The sequence below is a fragment of the Rhinolophus sinicus genome, chromosome 9 (genome assembly GCF_057876585.1).
Source record: "Rhinolophus sinicus isolate RSI-liver-muscle chromosome 9, RSI-T2T, whole genome shotgun sequence".
In the NCBI taxonomy this organism is placed as follows: Eukaryota; Metazoa; Chordata; class Mammalia; order Chiroptera; family Rhinolophidae; genus Rhinolophus; species Rhinolophus sinicus.
Window position 1 is genome coordinate 24941586 of NC_142509.1, and position 20570 is coordinate 24962155.

Below are 20570 nucleotides of genomic sequence, written 5' to 3' on the forward strand. Positions count from 1 at the left end.
CCAATGTCTCCTGCCCATTAAGTTCATGGTTGCCTTGGTTCAGTGATCTCTGCTTCTAGGGGTGCTGGAACGGAGGGGAGAATAATTATCATATATATTTATGGCCCTCTGCTCAACAAACAGGTCCCTTTCCCTGCAAAGGCACAAAGCCAGCCTCATAAATATTAATCAGAAGGAAACTGCAATCAACTCAAGTGGGAGAGGAAATGGCAAATTGCTTTTTCCTCTCTAGGACATAAAAGCAAAATTCATTTGTTGCGTGACCACACACTGTCCAGTGGGCTGCCTGTCTCTCCCAGCTGTCTAATAATAATAATAATAATAATAATAACCATCACTATTTATGAGGTACCTACTATGTGCTACACATAAATGTGGCCCTTCATGTACTTCATTCTAATTCCAATTTTACAGAAGAGGAAACTGAGGCTCTGGAAGTTTAAGTCACTTGCCTGGGAAGATACAGCCAATAAGAAGTTGAGCCAGGATTCAAACCCAGTCTGCCTGACCTCAGTGTCTGAGGCATTTCTGCTTAATGGGCTGCTTCGTACTTCTCGAGAAGAGAAGAAGGATTGTCCTTTGTCCTTTGAGTTTTGGGGACACCATTAATCAGACTTCTGTTTCATGTCGTACAAGCATCAGAAAGATAACCAAGGGGCACCCTGATAGCTTTGTGAAACTTGTCGACACACAGACCTCGCAGGCTGAAGGTTCTGGAAAGATCTGCTTCAGCGTCAGCTTTAGGCAGGAGTCAGGGGCCAGGTTTATACACATTGTCCTGATTTCGTGCCTCAACAACTTTGCCACTTAATTACGAGGTCTGACAATTAAGTTCGTGAACTTGTTGCAACGATGTTGCTCACCTTTTTTGATACCAGAGGGATTATTCATTATGAATTTGTACCAACTGGACAGTTAACCAAGTTTACTATTTGGAAGTGCTGAAAAGGCTGCGTGGAAAAGTTAGACGACCTGAACTTTTCGCGAACAATTCATGGCTCTTGCATCACGACAATGCACCAGCTCACACAGCACTGTCTGTGAGGGAGTTTTTAGTCAGTAAACAAATCACTGTATTGGAACACCCTCCCTACTCACCTGATCTGGCCCCCAATGACTTCTTTCTTTACCCAAAGATAAAGGGAATATTGAAAGGAAGACACGTTGATGACATTCAGGACGTCAAGGGTAATACGACGACAGCTCTGATGGCCATTCCAGAAAAAGAGTTCCAAAATTGCTTTGAAGGGTGGACTAGGCGCTGGCGTCGGTGCATAGCTTCCCAAGAGGAGTCCTTCAAAGGTGACCATAGTGATATTCAGCAACGAAGTATATATCATTTTGGATGAGTGCGGGAACTTAATTATCAGAACTCATAATCTTAGACCCATTTCATAGACAAGGACATGGAGGTCAGAGGGATGTTTGAGACTGGATCCCAACCTTCACTCACTTTCACTTATTCAATAAATATTTAACTCAAGTAAATATTTAATTAAGTAAATATCTAACTGAGTCTTTGCCCACTTCTTCTTAACTAACTTGCCATATTACAGACTCTCTCCTTCTACTAAACAAGATGATGGACGCCCATCGTGCCTGGATGGCTGGCTGGTGGTCATCACTCTCATGCGTCTGAACACTTGACGCCCCTCAGCCAAGAGGCTCGCTTTACTCCAAGTCAGCTGTGTCCGTTCCCAAACCTGTTTACACCAGCTACACTTGTCATTCTCATTACACAATTTAATTAGCTAAACTGATTACATTCAATTTAGTGTGAAAAGAAAAAGAAATATTTCTAGGAATAGGAAACTGAATGCTATGCAAAGACTCAACAACAAGGAGAGTTTCTGGGGGGAATACAAACCTGCTGTCAAATTCGGTCTTGGAAGTGACTGTTACGATTCAGAGTCAATGCATATCACACAATGGCTTTACAAGAAAAAAATTACATGGCTCTCCAACAGCAAAAATACACTCAAGGAAAAATCTTCACCTTCTGTCATAAGGTAAGCGAATCAACGCACAAGTCTTTGAGTTAAAAAAAAAAAAAAGTGGGAAGGAATTTACCATTTTCATTCTCAGTTTTAACCATTTTCCTTTTGATTAGCTGGCTAATTATTGCCCCTCTGTGGATTCTGTGAGAGGGCTCAGCTGTATGCCCAAGATACCCAGTAGCAGAAGGAAACCAACACGTTGGAAATGAACTCACACTTGTCCCCTTCCTTCTCCCACAAATACTTTCCTTTCTCAGGAAGGACAAATGGTACCTGCATTTGCCAGGACACCTAAGCCAAAACCAGGTGTCATCATAGACTCCCCCTGTCGCCTTCGCCCACAGCCAAAGTCCCGTTAATGCCACCTCCTGGACATCTCCCAAACCCACCCCACCCTCCCTGCAATCCCCTTTTGTTCCTTTCTCCCTCCCTCCTTCCCTCCTTCCCTTCCACTCTCCCTTTCTCCCCCCTTCGGCTTGTAAATATTTATGGAGTCTCTACGATGTACCAGCCCTCAGTTAACTCTGGGAAAGCACTAGTAAGCAGGGTTGACACGGTCCCTGCCCTCAAGGAGTTTATAGTCTAGCAAAGAAGATTAAATAAGTAGATAAACCAAGAAACGCATTGCTAGTTGTAAATTGCTTTGAGTGCTATGAGAAAAGCAAAAGGGACAGTGAGAGAGAACGGTGGAGGGGGCTGCTTTGAAGGAAACCAAGGAAGGCTTCTGCGAGGAGGTGACATTAAAGCTGAATCCCAAATGATGAGAAGGAGCCAGCTGAGAGAAAAGTGCGGGAGAAAACATTCCACAGAGAAGGAACGCCATAGAGGTTAGGCTTGAAATCAGGCGAGAAACAAAGTGAAAGCTGCCTGGGGTGGCTAGAATCTGGAGAATGGGGCATCATGGGACAATCTGGGAGGTCATCAGGGCTGTAGGTCAAGATGAGAGTTTGATTTAATTACAAAGTCAATAGTATGCTTTGGAAGGTTTTAGACAGGAAGCCAATGCTCTTAAAAGAAAAAAAAACACTAATTTTTTTATTTTAAGATGATTGTAGATTTACATGCGGGTGTAAAAACTAATACAGAGATCCCATGCGCCCTTTACCCAGTTTCCCCCACGGTGACATCTTGCAAAACTCTAGTACAATGCAACAACCCGGATGACATTGAGACAGTCACGATACGAATAGATTCGTCCCTGCAAGGAACCCTCATGCTACTCTTTCATGGGCAGACCCACTTTCACCCCACTTCCACCACCGCCTTCCCCCCCTGGTAACCACTCATCTATCCTCCATTTCTATAATTTTGTCGTTTCCAGAATGTGACATACATGGAATCATATAGTAACCTTTGAGATTGGCATTTTTCCCCTCCACTGAGCATAATTCCCTGGGGACTCATCCAGGTTGCTGTAAGCATCAGTGGTTCCTTTTTCATTGCTGTGTAGTAGTCCACACGTGGATGTCCCACAGTCTGTTCAACCATTCACCTGCTGAAGGCCATCTGGATTGTTTCCCGTTTGGGGAAATTACAAAGAAATTTGAGATTACAAAAAAACTGCTACCATATTTCCCTTTTGCTCCAAAAGACGCAGTAGAGCTGATGGTCAGGCTAGGTCTTATTTTGGGGGAAACACGGTACAAGCATTCATGTACAGATATTTGTGTGGACATAGGTTTTCACTCCTCTGGACAAGTCCCCAAGAGTTCAATTGCTGGGTCTTATGGTATTTGCATATTTAGTTTTATAAGTAATTGCAAAACTGTTTTCCAGAGTGACAGCTCCGTTTTACATTCCCTCCAGCAATGTATGAATGATCCAATCTTTCCGCATCTTTGCCAGCATTTGGTGTTGTCACTCTCTTTTGTTAGCCATTCTGATACGTGTGTAGTGCTAACTCCTTGTGGTTTTAATGTGCGTATCCCTGATGACCAGTGATGTAGAGCATCTTTTCATGTGCTTATGTGCCATCTGTATGCCCTCTTTGGCAAGCCAATGTTCTTCCTTAAGTTTATCACTCTGCCTGTACTGACAAGCCCTTCTCCCCTACCGTGTTTCCCAAAAAATAAGACCTACCCCGAAAATAAGCCCCAGTTAAGATCGTCAGCCAGACAGACGCATTTAGTACGTTATGATGATGTTCCAGAAGAAGATGACATGACTGTATTTGAATAAATGTAGATTGTTGTATGTGAAAAAATAAGACATCCCCTGAAAATATATCCTTTCAGAGCAAAAATTAATATAAGTCCCAGTCTTATTTTCGGGGAAATACGGTAATAAGACTTGTGTGTAGGATCTGACCCATGGATGATGCTCCATACATGCTCCTTAATGAACAAACTCAGGACTAGAGCATCGTCGAAGCCTGGACATGGCTTGTCCTGAGTCAGTGCACCACCCCCGCCACCTGAAGCTCAGACCCTGCTGCCAACAGCACACATCTCACCCCTGCTCACCAGCATGCAACTGGCAGCATCAGTAAATTCCAGCTACAAAGGACCTGATGCCCAGAGACTTGCACCAGCTGTATAATTAGGTCTAGCAAAGCTTATGAATCTAGTCCCAGATTATAATCACTTTTTAATTATATTTACCTTTGTCTGCAGAGAGGTGAGGTGTATTATTGGCTCTGGGAGGTAACAATTCAAATCTTCATCCAAAGAAGCAGGTGCCCTGAGGAAGATGTACGGGAAGAATCAAAGAAATTAAAATAGGCCCGCAGACGCAGAGCCCTGGCCTCCCTGTTGTGTCTTGGATTCTGAGGCCAGGAAGTCTTAACGTTTTCTATTCTCAATGTGCCAGGAAAGTGGGAGACTAAGAACAACCTTCAGTTCTTGGGTGCTGGCTATGTGCTGGGTACTGTGCTGAGTACTTTCCCTAAGTATCTCATTTAATCTGCAAAAGTAACTCGGGGAGGTAGATGCTGTTAGTATCGCTCGCATTTTACAGAGGAAACTGAGGAACAGAGAAGGCAAGTGGCTCACCCAGAGTCACACAGCCAGGAAGAGTCAGGGCCAGGATCCAAATTCAGCTCTGTGAGATGTGAGATCCCTAGACAGCCACGACCTCGCCTTCCTACAATTAAATCCTCTGATGAATGCCCCAGCCCCCTCTGCTCACCCTCATTGGCTCAGGAAGTGTCTCTCTGGACAGGTCTTTTAGCTATTGTCGCTTCCTTTGAACGATGAGGAAACCTTGGTCGGTAGCAAAGCCAGGATTCTAAACGGAGCTTCCTGGGCTCCAAAACCAGGCTTATACACTTGATGCTTCAATAACACTTGTTCGAACGGCACAGCCCTACTTCTAGTGAATGATTTTCAATACATACATACAGTACCGCACATGTCTTTTCTCTTCCTTATGATTGTTTTAATAACCTTTTCTTTTCTCTAGGTTACTTCATTGTAAGAATACAGTATATAACACCCATCACATACAAAAGAGGTGTTAACTGGTTATGTTATTGGTAAGGCTTCCAGTCAACACTAGGCTATTAGCGGTGAAGTTTGGGGGGAGTCAAAAGTTATATGTGGATTTTTGACTGTGCGGGGAGGCAGCACCCCTAATCCTTGTGTTATTCAAGGGCCAAGAGCACGCGTTGTGGAAGAGGCTATGTGGTGGGCTGGGTAACCTCTCCTTGCATGGTCTCCACTGCTAAGGACTGACTCCTCTGGGTCCAACCCTGCAACGACTGTCATCTGACAGCACAAAAAGTCAGCCGAGAGTGAACTCCCACTGTGGCGGTGATGAGACTGGCACCCATGCCCTCAGTATGCACCCCTGTCTGCAGCTGACGAGAGGGCTGGGGTGTCAGAGCTGTCAACCCAGCCTCGTATGAAAGCAGTGAGTTCCCGGCAAATGGGGTGTGTGTATATAATTATCAGAGATGTAGATCCTGACATTAAAACAAACTGCCTCACCGCCCCATCATCTCGAAGGATGGCAGTTTAGGAGGGCGCTGGGGGGTAGAGCCGACACGTCAGCCACAATTAGGAAAGGCATATAACTCAGCACGCTGGGGAACACGCACAGCAGAGAAAGAGAGGAGGCATTTAATACCAGCACAGATCATGTTTGTAATTGCTTTAGCAAACGAACTGTTCTTGCGCTCGGGTGGCGTTGCTGGAGAAGCCACCCCCAGTGTTCCCGGGCTGCCTCTGAGTCACCACCATGATGGGGGCTGGTCTTGGGGAGCCGGAGAGCTTCCAAGGCAGTGCAGCTGGGTTTGCAAGCCAGGTCTTCTTCTTAGGGACTCTTTCGCCCCCTCCTTCTAAGGGCCACACAGACCCTTTCCAGTGGCATGGCCGAGAGCTTGGGTGCTGGAGGCAACATAACTGGACTTGAAGTCTGGCTCCACTATTGAGCAGCTTTATGGTCTCAGATAACAGGACTGCTGTGGGCTGAATTGTGCACCTTCAGCCCCCTCATTCATATGCTGAAGTCCTAGCCCTCCGTCACTCAGAATGTGGAAATAGGGTCATTGCAGATGTCATTTGTTAAGAGGAAGTCATGCTGGAGTAGGGTGGGCTCCTAATTCAATGCCACGGGTATCTTTATCAAGAGAGGTAATCTGGGGACACACACACACACACACACACACACACATTTCTCATCGGTCATTTCAGATTCCCAGGAGGACCCTTTAGCTCAGCCAGCTGCTCTTATTGTAGCTAGGGAGATGACCCCAGGTCTCAACCCAACGAGACCATGGGGAGATACCTCAAGCAGAAAATAAAGAACAGGTCTGTAACTGTCCCTGTGATTAAAAATAGTAGCATTTGTAAAGCACTTACTCTGTCCCAGGTGCTGTGTAAATGATCCTCACGATTATCCAGTTGACCCCTCTGCAGGCTCGCAGGTAGGCCATAGGTTGGCTGGAGAAGACCTTGCCCCACCCCATCCCAGCCTCCACACATGCTCGCTGGGATTACATCTCCATCCTGAAACCTAAGGGCTTGCCAGGTCCAAGAGAAGCTTATTTCTTGTGGCCCTACAAACCTGTTTACTTGGGGGCTTACCTCTGCTTCCAGTAGAACCTACACACAATCTACACCCTTGCTCGGAAGTCCTTAACGACACCTGGCTTCTTCTAGTTCTTTGGCAAATGCAGCGGCACCCTTACATCCGTGGTCACACCTGGGAGGAGAAGGCTGAGCAGTGGCCAAGGGAGTCTGGGCAACCTCTCTACCCTCCTCTCCTGTAATCCAGGAAGTCCACCCCCTACATCATCAGGATCGTCTTGGAGAGCAGATAGCCCTGTTTTACTGACGGGGATCCATTTTACAGATGGGGACACCGAGGCTCAGAAGGGTGACATCACCTGAGCATGGTTCCACAGTGAGTAAGTGGGAGAGACTGAATTAGGACCCAGAGGTTCTGAATCCATAGTCCATGCTCTTCTCCAGTGCCCTCAACAACACAATGTCGTAAGTTAAATCCAGGTAGGAATGGGATATTCTGGCGTGCCCCGGGAAGGGAACAAAAATATCACCCATGACTTCAGAACGGACAGGGGTAATGGGGCTGGGTCTTCAAGGCTGCAAAGGGATCTGACTGGTGAGGAAGGCGTAGCAGTCAGGGCAGGAAACAGAATTTGCAGGTGTGGTACTGTGATGAGGTAAAAAAGGGGAGTTTGGGGAGGCTGTGATAGAATCCATGCCTTGCATCCAGCAGGGTGTCTGCACACGGCAAGTGATCAGTTAATGTTCACTGCCATGATCATTATTACCGAAGGAACTCTCTGGAGGCAGCATTCAAGTGGCACAGACAGGTGGGTAGACGGGTCAAGGGTTTGGGGGCTGCAGCTAAAGTGCAGCATGTGTCGTGATCAGGTGAGGCAGGAAGGAGAGTCCAGGAGATGAGCCCGGTCGCGATTTCAAAGGACGTATGTGCCAAACTGAAGTGTTTGTGGCATAGGTGGACAGAGGAATCCACAAAAGGCAGTGATGGATCAGGTTGGTTTGCTGACGGGAGGTGGGGTTGCTCAATGGCTAAGAACAAGCCTGGGAGTCAGGCTGCTGCCTGCAAATCCCAAATCTGAGTCTCCTAGTTGCATATGCCTGGGTAAATGACGTGACTGGCTAAGCATTGCTTTCTTTGTCTTTAAAATGGGGAAGATGGTAATAAAAATGTACAACTCAGGGTGATGGGGAGGCAAAGTGATAGAATCCATGCCTTGCATTCAGCAGGGTGTCTGCACACAGCAAGTGATCAGTTAATGTTCACTGCCATGATCATTATTACCGAAGGAACTCTCTGGAGGCAGCATTCAAGTGGCACAGACAGGTGGGTAGACGGGTCAAGGGTTTGGGGGCTGCAGCTAAAGTGCAGACCAGTGGTGCTCAAGCCTCGTTCAACAATGCAGCTGCCGGAATGGAATGTGGCGGGCAGACTGGCGAGCATCATTTAGAGGATTAGACAGAGGTTTAAATAAGCTAACGTATATGGAAGGGTTTTGTAAACTGTACACATTTGAGTATGATTACAATTAGGGCTATTTTCATCAACTTTCTTTCTGAGCCCGTCAGCTTTGGGTCTCTAGATAGAAGATGCCATTTAGTTCTCCCAGATCAAATATTTAACAAACAACACTGAATAAACCCAGCCTTGCCTATTTGTCATGCACTCAGTATTTTTAGTTGCCAAGGGCACCTCCAGAGATTTACCACCTTGGCTGACATGATTCTCTGCCTGAGACTGCTTGTTTGTCATGGGGACTGTACACACAGTGTCATGGCCAAGAACACAGGGCCTGGAGCCCCACTGCCTGGGATTGAATCTAGGCTCTGCCCTTGGGCAAGCTACTCAACCTCTCTGTGTCCCCAAAAATGAAAAAGAAAAGAATCATAAAATTATCTCGTGGAGCTATGGTAAAGATTCAGTGTGCTAGTAGGACGGGGTCTAGAATGTGAGTTCATCTACCATCACTACCATCACCATCATCACCACCATCACCATCATCACCACCATCACCATCATCTCCACCATCACCATCATCACCACTATCATCATCTCATTATCATCAAATGCCACCCTTCTCAGTATTTCTTTCAGTTGTGCAAAAATGTAGTTACTTTTTCACTAGAGTATCGCAAGTCATCTATGTTAACTTGTAATGGGTTTATTATTGTTATTGTAAGCGAATAAATGTTTTTAAAATGTTACAGCTTTAATTTCTAATATGATAATTTTTATTACTAGAATCCACACAAGTCCTTTGGGGGTCTGCCATCATTTACAGGCGTGTTAAACAGTCCTGAGACCAATAAGAGGGAGAAACAAGAGAGCCTGGGCAATTACAACGTGACAGGCATGGAAGCAGCATGAGCACCACTAGGGTACCTGGGAGGAGATAACACTGGGGTTTCTGCCACAATCCTGGCCCGACAAGGCTTCCATGATGGCAGCTGAGTGGGCCAGACCGGGGTGGGGAGAACAGGTCTGACACCCCCGCAATCAGTGACTCCAAAACCACTGTGGGTTGACTGCCCTCCAGAAGCCACAGACTGAACCTAATGGTCTCAGCACCACTTTACAGGTCATCAATCTCCTGGGTGTCAGAATGAAGTGTTTGGCTCTGGTTCACACACTTAATCTGCTCTGGGAGTTGCTTTATTGTCTTTTTACTTTGGCCCCAAAGAACACCATTCTGCTAATTAAAGCGGCCTTCATTCTAGAGCCCTCTGGGGAGGGCGCGCACAGAGTTACTACGCCACAGCCTGAAACCAATCCCTCATCCTAAAACGTCCCTTTTTGAGAGAAGATGCAGAAACAAAACTTTCTAACGACATACTAGGTACAAGGTGCGATGTCCTGACATTTTCTTGCGTGGTTAAGAACGCAGGTATCAGAATCCGTTCTGGCTGTGTGACCTTGGGCAAGTCACTCCACCTCTCTGGTCCCCAGTGTCTGCAGCTGTACAATAGATATAATGATCACACTGACCCTTGTAGAACTGTCATGAGGATGGAGTGAGAATCCCATCTGAGGGTGAATGTGAAACGTCACTAACCAGTGCCTGATAGTATCACTGGTAATAGACATCACCACTGTCTTAACACACCTTCCCAGCAACACCACAGATAAATGAAGAGGAACCCAAGCCTCAGAGATATGAAACTAACAGCCAAGGCCACACAGCCTATCAGCGGCAGAGCTGGGATTTGAACCCAGTTCTGCCTAAGTCCTAAGCATACAGTCCCATCGGTGGCTCTGGCTGGGTTGGGGTGAGTTGAACCCAGCATCTGAGAGAGAACATTTTCCTTGACGACTCCCGCTGTTTCCATCTGAGATCTCATTTTCCCTCTTTTTCACCTTGAGGTGAGTTGATAATATTTGATAGGAAACCTGAGGAACAGAAACGTGAGACACAGGATTTGTGTCATCAGTTTTGTCTCCACTTCTGTTTGTCCCTGAACGGTGAGGAGGGGGTTTGCAGACAGTCTCTTTGATTGGAACAGCAGCCCTGTAGCAAACAGCTTCAATTTAAATGACCCAAAGATATTTCAAATCATTAAATTTCTTCCCCTGAAGGATAGCAGTTGTAAGGACAAGGGTTTTTGAAAAAAGAAAAAACTATTTTGATTTGCACTGAAGGAAGGGGTGCTATAGGAAGTAGGTGTGGGATGAACGATGGGTGGGGTGAAGTGTGGTAGGAGGGACAATGAAATGAATATGTCTAAAATGGAGCTGCTGAATTAAGGAATTGGAAAATTGCTCTAATTATGGTATCACATGGAGGGAACAGAGACGTGAAACTTACCTTGAAAACGAACAAGGCAGTGGAAAATTCAGCGCCCTGCAGATCAAGGGCTCCCACCTATTTGGAGAGAAAGAGCTGCCTTTATGTCCTTGATATTACTTGGGGAAGAGAGAAAAACTGTCAGATAAGAGGCGTGTGTGTGTGTGTGTGTGTGTGTGTGTGTGTGTGTGTGCACACATGTGTGCGTGGGAGACAGAGACAGAGAGAGAGAGAGAGAGAGAGAGAGAGAGAGAGAGAGAGATACGAAGTGTGTGTGTGGGGGCAGTTTGGGGGGGGGAAGCCATGGAGAGCAATAGAGACAGAGACAGAAAGGGAAAGAGACACGTGGTGATAGTGAATGATCCACCCAGGTTCAGTTCCAACGGAGGTGTCAGTGGGTCTCCGAGCTCTCCCTGTCTGTCCCAATGACCTCTTTCCCTACCCATCAAAGCTCTCTACATAAAGGAGCCTAATGACCACCATCAGTGTGGAGGCCATAACCCCTGACTCCTGGTTGGGACACCCCATCTAGGTGTCCAGTCTGTATCTGTGGGCTGGGCTCCTGCCTGGGCTGTGAACAGACTCCATCTGACCCTGTGGGAAGGGATGTAGTGGACAGGCCTGGATGAGGGGTCAGAAGGTCCAAGTCCAGACCTGGATCTGCTGGGACAGGCTGTGTGATTTTGGGCAAATTTACTCAACCAGGCTGGGCCTCAGTTTTCCCACCTATAAAATGGGATCATTCCTACCTCCCAGGGCTGACGTGAGACTTAAATGAGATCATGGTACCAAACAGGCTTTGAAAGTTTTAAAAAAAATGTATATGAAAGTGAGAAACCCCTGGTGTTTATTTGTGGGGGTCAAAGCCCACTTTGTTGCATTTTCTAGAGAACTCTCTAATTCTCTTCTTAACTATGAGGAAAAAGGATCACTGTGTTTTCAGGCTGAGGGAGTAAAATGTTCCGAGAATTTATGTCTTGTTCTATTCCAGAGGAAAACCCCTTATAACAGGCCATGAAACTCAATGGGGAGAAGAATGGTAATGATAATATAATAATAATGATAATAAAAACGGGAAAACAAAGCCAATCAATCAACTAGGATAATGCACCACGGAGGGAAGCCCTGTGTGATTTTCTTCTCCCCCACAAACTTCCTGGCCTAATCTCCGTCACCTTCTTCTGAATGGGCCCAAGGCTGTCAGGTAATTCCGTTTGGGAATGGTTTATGGACATAACCATCCATTTCCATTGTGCCCTGGGCCCCTCCTCCCTTCTTGTCTTGTGATGGATTCCGAAAGGAAACAGCTCATCAAGACCCTCCTCACCTTGCCTTCAGTATAAGCCTCGCTCCCCAGGCTGTTCAGAAACGTGTCCAGGGAGCTGACCACTTGGAAGGAACCACCATCAGCAACAATCCGTTTGGCCTGGAGCCTGTCACCCCCTCCCTCCCAGGCCTGAGGGCAGCCTGTGGGCAGCTCTCGATAATTGCTTCCTAAATCAAGGGGATTGGCAGGAAGTGGAGTCCTCTGGACATCTCCTTCCTCATGACCTTGAATTCAGCAGAAACAAGCAAGGGAATTGCTTCATGAGCAAGAATCTTCCAGAATAAATAACTAAATTACAATCAGCTGGGATCCAGGCACTCCAGCGACCCTGCAGCTGCACCCAGCAATAGGGCTCTCATCTGGGTGGTCGCTCGCAATCAATCCTCACACCTGCCCTAGCAGGTGACTTTCGTCAACTGCTCAGCTTGACAGGTAGAACTTGGGAGCATCTTGGCAACATGGAAGGTGTGTGGGCTCTGAAGGCAGAGAGAGGAGGCCAGAATCCTGCCTGTGCGACTTCCTACAATCTCTGGGTCTAGTGAGCCTCCATGTCTCATCTATAAAGTGGTCAAAACAATTTCTACTTTGTTTTGTGGAGAGAAAGTGTACCTAGAAATGGCTTCTACAGGAAGTTAACACAAAATAAAAACATAGAAAAGATGATTACCATTCATTTATTTATTAAGGGCCTCTGCGAGGTTTGTTTAGGAACTTGCCCAGAGAAATGGTTGGAATTGGGTTTGAAGTCTGGTGTGTAGACTGGACTTCAGGGTTCTTTCTTTCTAGGTTGTTATTGAGATAACGTTGGTTAATAATATGTAAGTTTCAGGTGTACAACGTTATAATTTGATATCTGTATAAACTACAGTGTGCTCACCACCAAAAGTCTAGTTTTCATCTATCACCGTACGTTTGACCCTTCCCCCACCCCCTTCCCCTCTGGTAACTACCAATCTGTTGTCTGTATCAGTAAATTTGTTTTTGTTTTATTTATTTATTTTTTGGTTCATTTGTTTCTTTTTAAAAACAATATTCCACCTATGAGTGAAATACGGTTTTTGACCTTTTCCATCTGACTTACTTCACTTAGCGTTAAGACCCTCAAGGTCCATCCATGTTGTCGTAAATGGCAATATTTTCTCTCTTTTGTGGCTGAGAAGTACTCCGTTGTATATATGTACGACCTCTTCTTTATCCTAGAATTCTTTCAATTAGGTGTGTGTATCCTGTGTCAAGGCAAGGACACGAAAATTTCACTGGGGAAATGATGACATTCTGCCTGTCCCCTTGATATCTCAGAGTTTCTCACATTCCCCAGAAAACATTTTGTTTGTGAGGACAGATGTTCTGCCTGCCCCATCATCAAAACGTAACCTGCCCAAAGTCCCACCCCTTTACAGGTCAGTTTTTAGTCTATTCTCATTGCATCAAAATCCAGAGCGAAGTTCACAATCCAGTACTGAAATCAAATAACTACAGGGGCCAGGCAGGTGCATGAAGGTGAGAGGCAGTCAGAGATGAAGCATCAGGGAGCACGGGGGTCTGTGGCAAATCCTAATTATTTACATTAATTTTCCCAATTAAAAAAGATCTCAAATTAAAAATTATTTTTAAATGTATTATTTAAATATATGATTAAATTTCAGTACTAAATGTAAATTTAAATATATTTAAATAAATTACTAAGTGTTCTTTTTAAAGTGTTAAAAATTAATGATCCCATTAAAAATAAAAAAATATTTAACGGAGATAGAATATATCTCAGGGCTCCCCGTGACTTACAGACCACTTATAACCTTTGCTCTGGTTCAGCTTCTACACCCCGTGGAGGAAAATATGATTTGCCTGTGGCCACACAGTTGGTTAAAGTGGCTGAAGTCAGTGTTTTCAAATCCACATTTCTCTGCTCCCAGTCCAGTACTTTTTCTGCTCTGAGGTCGACCTAATTCACACTATTGTGTTAATGACTGATGGAGCCTTTATGTTATTCTTAGAAAGGTAACAGTCACGGTGGAAATCCATTCACGGTAAGAGTGTGTTGGGAGACCTTTGAGAGTACAGGAGCCATTTGGCCCAGGCCACGTTACATGCTCATCTCTACAGCACACATTTATCTCCAAGGAGGAAGTAGCATTCATTCTCACTGTTCCTAGGAAGTGGCAATGCCTGTCACTTCCTGTTTGTTTTCAGGCAAGAAAGAGTTCTCTGGCTTCATCCTAGGGGAAAAGCTCTCAGTTCCCTGCCAACCACTCCTCCCTAGGTCGAAGGCTTTCCCGCAGGACAGAAACGGACCTGCTAATCAAAGCAAAGTAATGCTGTCTCATTATATTTTCTTGTGATTTCTGCAGAAGAAAAGGAAGCATCGTGCACTTTATTTGAATTCCGTGACCTTTGCAAACACATGCCTGCTTATGTTGTGCGGTTGCAAAGGAAAATGTGAAAACCCACGTGATGTAGGAGGAAAATGGGAGACCTCCAAAGTTGCCTTGTTTCTGGCTCAGTGATATATATGCAAGGAGGCCATACAAGTGTTCAGACTCACAAATGAGGAGAATAATAAGACCTTCAAGAACCGATGTAAAGATGAAACCAGAAAATACAGCTTAAGTGCCCAGCACAGTTCTTCACACACAATAAGCACTCAGTAAAGAAGGGTAATATGAATCAGCCTCAGAGGAAGTAGCATGTAGTGCAGGGTGGCAAACTGTGGCCTGTGGGCCAAATAAAGTTTCATAGGAAAATAGCCATGCCCATTCATCTAGGCATCATAGGGGGCTGCTTTTATGCTATAACGATAGAGTTGACTAGTTGCTGAAAAAATTTACCATCTGGCCCTTTGCAGGAAAACCTTGATGACCTCTGATCTACTGGAATCAGACAGAGATGGGTTCATGGTTATGAAACAGGTTGCTTTGATTCTCTGAGCCTCAGTTTTCCCATCGCTAAAATGGGGATAATAATTGAACACAAGGCCTGGTACACAGTAAGGACTTAATTGTCAGTTCCCTTTGTCCCCCATGTTTGCAGCCTCTTGGACTCAGAGGTGTTGGCCTCTGTTCAGGGTTCTGGTGTAGATATCCTCCCGTGCCCCTTCCCATCGGGGGTCCTGGGTTTTGCACAGACCCTCCACTGCTTGCTGTAGAGCCAGAGCTCAGAGCTGCTGTGAAATTCAGGTCACATGGGCTGAAATGCTCTGCTCATTTTCCAGCAGGACCTGCCTTCCCACAGGCATCCAACATGCCCAGCAAAACGGAAACCAGAGAGACTGAATGCCTTTATCAAAGCAGCAACTCTGGAGAAGCTGGGAGGTTGTGAAGCCTTGGGAAGGCAAATCAAAGGCGGACTTTGAGGAAACACTTTGTGATGGAAAAAAAAAAAGAAAAAAAAAAAACCATCCTGCTTGCCACAGCGCGATTGACTCAATGGAAGGTAATTTACTTGGAACAGAGCGTCTGCGTCTGTTCTTGTCTCCATGCTGAAAAAGCAGACCCAGAAGGGAAGTCGGACAAATACCCAGGCAATCTGTTTGTCAGATAATTGGCATAAAAATGTTGCTTTTCCCTTACCTCTTGAATTATTTGGGCGCTTCAAGGAAAATCCTCCATCCTGAAATTTTATGTGGAAACACAATTGTAAAGAGAGGTTTATTCTTCCCTTCTACCTATCCATCTATCCATCCATTCATCTATCTTTATTTCTAGCCAGCCATCCTCCATCCATCTATCTAGCTATCTGACTATATATATATATATATATATATATATATATATATATATATATATATATATTAGATCCTTCCTTTCTTTTTCTTTCTCTCTCTCTCTTTCCTTCCTTCCTTCCTTCCTTCCTTCCTTCCTTCCTTCCTTCCTTCCTTCCTTCCTTCTTTCCATCCACCCATCCAGCTATCTAGCTATCTGAATATATATTAGATATATATTAGATTCTATCTATCTATCTATCTATCTATCTATCTATCTATCTATCTATCTATATCGATCTCTGAATGTATATTAGATATATATTAGATCCTATCTATTCTGTCTTTTTCTTTCTTTCTAGCTATTTATTTAAATATATATCATATATATGTATATACATATGATCCTATCTTTTTTTCTATCTGCTTTTCTATTATCTATATATAATATAAGAAAACTGAATATGTATCAGAGAGAAAGAGAGAGAGAGAGAGAGAGAGAATCTATGTATCAGGCACTGCTAGGCTCTGGGGATTTATTGATGTGCGAGACAGACGTGATAAGACAAAGGTGCACAGGCCTCATGGAATCCATCGTCTATGAGATTACCACCCAGCTGCTGTGTGCTGGGTTGGAGGAAGCGTGGCGGAAAGGAGAAGTTGTGGGAGCCTAAGGGAAGCCTCAAGTCAGCCTAAAGGGTGGAGAGAAATAGTCGTGGTTAGGAAAGGATCACTGAAGAAAGAAACTATTGTACAAAAAGCCTGAACTAAAATTCAGAATCCACATCTATATTTTCTGTCACTCTTTTTATGTGATAATGATCAACACTTTCCCTAGTGATTGGAGTGTCCTCGTGCATGAAAGCAACTCAGCATTTCTCCAAGTATGTATCATAGAACACTGTCCTTCATGACATTCTGTGAAGGAAGAGCTCCCTGGCCAGCCAGGTACGAGATACCCACATGGGATCTCCCTCTAGTGAGAACGTATACCTCATTTTAAGGCACAATAAAGTCTCTGACAAGTCCTGCAAGACGAACAATATTGAATTTAAAACCCTATTTCCAAAACATTGATAATACATGTTTTTAAGTAGACTCTCACCATTCTAGGATTCCATAGGATGCTTTTTGCAAATTCAGAAACACAACTATTTTATTAAAAATACCTTATATCTGTATATTACTTTAAATTTTACAGGCTTGTTCCTGAGGGCCTGTTTGATTTTCACAAAAAGTCTGAGAAAGTGACATGACAGTTCCTCCCTCCCTCTTTTCCTTCCTTCCTTCCTTCCTTCTTTTCTTCTTTCTTTCCTTCCTTCCCTCAACTTTTCTTTTTAAAAGCCTACCTGTACCAGAATTCAATAATTATAAAGCATGAGGAAATTTAGATCTAGAGAGAAGAAATGATCTGCCCAAGGTCACCAGGAGTTAGAGACCAGGCTCTGTAGCCCAGGGGAAGATCTGAGAGGCAGCAAGCCCAGGCCAGAGAGGCTTTGCTGTCTTGCATTCCTATAAAATTATCACCAACTGAGACCATCCAGAGGCCAGGGTGGCTGCATAAATGAGCCTAGCAGGACAGGTGTAGGACAATAAGGAGGGGTGGGGACTGAGGCAAAGTGGAAAATTGAGTCTTTTTAGGAGGGGTGGCCCCTACTCAGCTCCAGCTGATGGTTACTGTGTGGAAATCCAGGCCTAGTGTTGCCAGATCTTCCGATTTTTCATGGGAATTTCTAAATCTAGATTTTTATGTGAAATCTCCTGTTGATAATTGTTCACACACTTAATTTTCACGAGGCCCTCACCATACTCTGATGGGCTGGATTTGACTCGGAGTTCACCTGTTAGAAATCCCTCCTCCCCATGAATATGCTTCCATCACAGACATTGGGCCCCTCCTCTCATTATACTTAGTTATTTACATATCTCTTTCCCCCACAACTGGGTTGTAACCCTCTTGAACGGAGGGGCTGTGTCTTAATCACCTTCGCATATCCCCGTGCTCATCCCAGGGCTGGCATGTAAAAGGAGCATAACAAGTGTTGAATGAACACTTCCATTCCCTCCCACCCACTATAGCAGCTGAAAAATAGATATATAATAGCTTTTAATTAAAAAGACACAGGATGAAATATGCATGAGAATCCTATTCTTTGACAGGAGGCAGCATGTTAAGGAGAAAGATTTTCAAATTATGTTTGTCAGTGATCTTCCTGAAAAACTGAAAAAATTTTCTAGGCACAGGGTCTCGACTGGTAAAATCTAGTTCTCAGTTCTGCCTCGAGACTCACGCTGTTTGGATAGTTTTTAAATAACAAGAAGATTGCTTGTTATAGCAGGTCAGCACCCTTGTTGGCTTAGAGATTCACCGGCGTGGAATCCAAATATCCCTTGGCTGACCTCCCCTCCATCATTTGGACAATCCCTCCCCGGGAGTATCTTTTCTCACAATAACAATGAAATGATACTAATTATAAACTGCCTCCACTAAGAGAGATGGTGCAGGAGCCTGACGCTTTAACGACTGGCTTCAAAATCAGACCCATCTTAATTGAAAGACCTGCTTAGACACAACTACCAAAGTGACCACGAGCCAGACACTGAATCTCTCTGCACTGCTGTTTCCTTTTCTAAAAAATGGGGATCACAATGCCTCCCTTGTAGTTTTGTTACTGAGGGCTGGGAATAGCGTATGTGAAAGGCTTGGTATATAAGAACTGATGCTGCATAAATGACAGCCACCATCATCTAAGGAGATGGGTTTCAAACTTCTTTTAAGCAGCAGGGCTCCTTTTCAAATTAAATCATGCCTGGAATCCTGACATGGGAAATAGAGGAAATGAGAGCTGCTCAGGTTTGAGTGGGGAGAGGGAGCCAACTGTCCAGTGTCCCAGGCTTGGCCTCTCTTCCCCTTGGGGGAAACTCTGCAAACCTCTTCGACTCTATGGGTCTTCAAAGGAACTGGAACTCAGACCTAGGAAGCCGGGCTCCTAGGCTGATTGGTGCTAAGAAATGGAGAGTGGAGATTAAAGGCAATGACTTAGAGGTCTCTCCAGCCTGGTTCATATCCTAGATCCATCCCCGTTGCCTGTGTGACAAAGAGTGAGTCACCTCCTGTCGTGCGGGGTGACAGGTGGGATCTCAGGTCCTGCTCCCCACATAAGAACACAGGACATGGTGAGGCCAAAAAGGAACATCCATGGAGCCATAGGTAGGGGAGTCACACCACTATAGTCTCACTGGAGGCTGGGTTCACATGACGTACGACCTGCTGTCCGCTTTTCTGCCAACTGACCGACTCCCCTCGCTAGCTGCAATCCACCATGCTAACTGCAATCCATGCTTGCTAGCTGACCCACCATCTTCTTGCTAACCCCCATTTTCTGCTAGCATAGCCACAGCAGTTATATTAGTGGCCAATGGCTCACTGGTTACAGCTGATGGCCATCCAATCCCAGTTGATGGCCATTTACTACCCGAGTGAGCACCTTTCCACATGAGGCCGAGAGCCTGGAAACTGCACTCCTGGCTCTGTCCGCACGCCTCCCCTTTGTGAAACTCAGTTTTCCCCTCTATATAATGGAGACAATGATGAATACTTCACTTGCAGAGCCATTATGAGAAATAAATAACATACATAAAAGTACCAAGCAGGATACCTGGCACGTAGTTGACAGTATACCAAAAACTAATAATAGAAATCATTATAACTATATTAAGAATGCTTTGTGCTATTATAGTATAGAAATTCACAGCACACAAAGGGCTTTAATAGTCATTTTATGCTCAAAACCACCAGTAAGGTAGTGATTATTCTTCCCATACTTCCTTTTTGTACCGAAAGAAGCAAAAGAAGCAGAAGCAGCAGCAGCAGCAGCAGCAGCAGCAGGAGGAGGAGGAGGAGGAGGAGGAGGAGGAGGAGGAGGAGGAGGAAGAAGAAGAGAAGAAGAAAAAGAGGAAGAAGAAGACGGGGCTCCAAGAGGTGTAGTTATTTGCCCAAGGTCACATGGGTAGTGGAATGGTGGAGGTAGGATGTGGATTTATATCCTGGGAAGGACCTATTGACCTGACACACTGCCCTATTGCCTTACAGCCAGGCTCGCATCTAGGGGGATTGATATGCTTTCCACAAAAGCGTCCTGGGTAACGAATGGCTGATACATGGCATATGCACCACCGCTTGCCACTTCCATGTTCAGGGCAGACATTGCTAATCGATCCCCAACTCCTTCCCACAGAGCTTTAAAATCCTTCCTTTCGTAGGACTGTTGTAAACAGACTGCCTTTGATAACTAATTGGGGTTGGGCCCAGGAGCAGCAACTCTTTGCCCATCCTCCACCCTCACCCCCATCCACAGTCCCCATCCCCGGGCAGTTGTGAGCCCACAAACCTGGGCTGCTGTGTCTTACTGAGCACACAGGGATCCATACTGCTTGGGTCACTGAGACATTTTCCTTTGTCCTCTGTCTCTCTGCCCAGGTACACCTAAGAAAAGGAAAAGCTATTACAGAAAAAGCTATTTGTGCTTTAAAAATCCTTTATCTAGGTGTTGAATCACATAATTAGGAGCCCTTCCCAATAAGATTGAACACTCCCACCTGTATCGGTGGCCATTGTCCACACGCTCCCCCTCTCCCAGCTGAATTAGCTCTCGGCTCGCTGCCTGTCCCCAGCAATTTTCTTGTACTTGAATTAGATGCTGATGAGAGTCTGCTTGTCCCAAAATGGGCCCCTTTGCGATTTATGCCTTTCCAGGGCAGGAGGAGAAAGAGAATCATTCATGACCCCTCAAGTACCGGGCA

The 20570-nt window shown here is 45.1% G+C and overlaps 1 long non-coding RNA gene across 2 annotated transcripts; it reads right to left on the reverse strand.

Annotated features, from left to right (window-relative positions):
- Positions 1-3117: 3117 nt before the first annotated feature.
- LOC141569282 (uncharacterized) lies at positions 3118-15750 on the reverse strand. Of its 2 annotated transcripts, XR_012492786.2 has the most exons (5): positions 15637-15750; positions 13152-13296; positions 10765-10821; positions 4598-4676; positions 3118-3503 (listed from the first exon to the last, which is right to left on the reverse strand). It is a non-coding gene; the product is annotated as an uncharacterized LOC141569282 (long non-coding RNA). The 2 variants fall into 2 exon arrangements; XR_016022389.1 differs by lacking the exons at positions 3118-3503; positions 4598-4676 and adding an exon at positions 8951-10349.
- Between the last annotated feature and the right edge of the window lie 4820 nt (positions 15751-20570).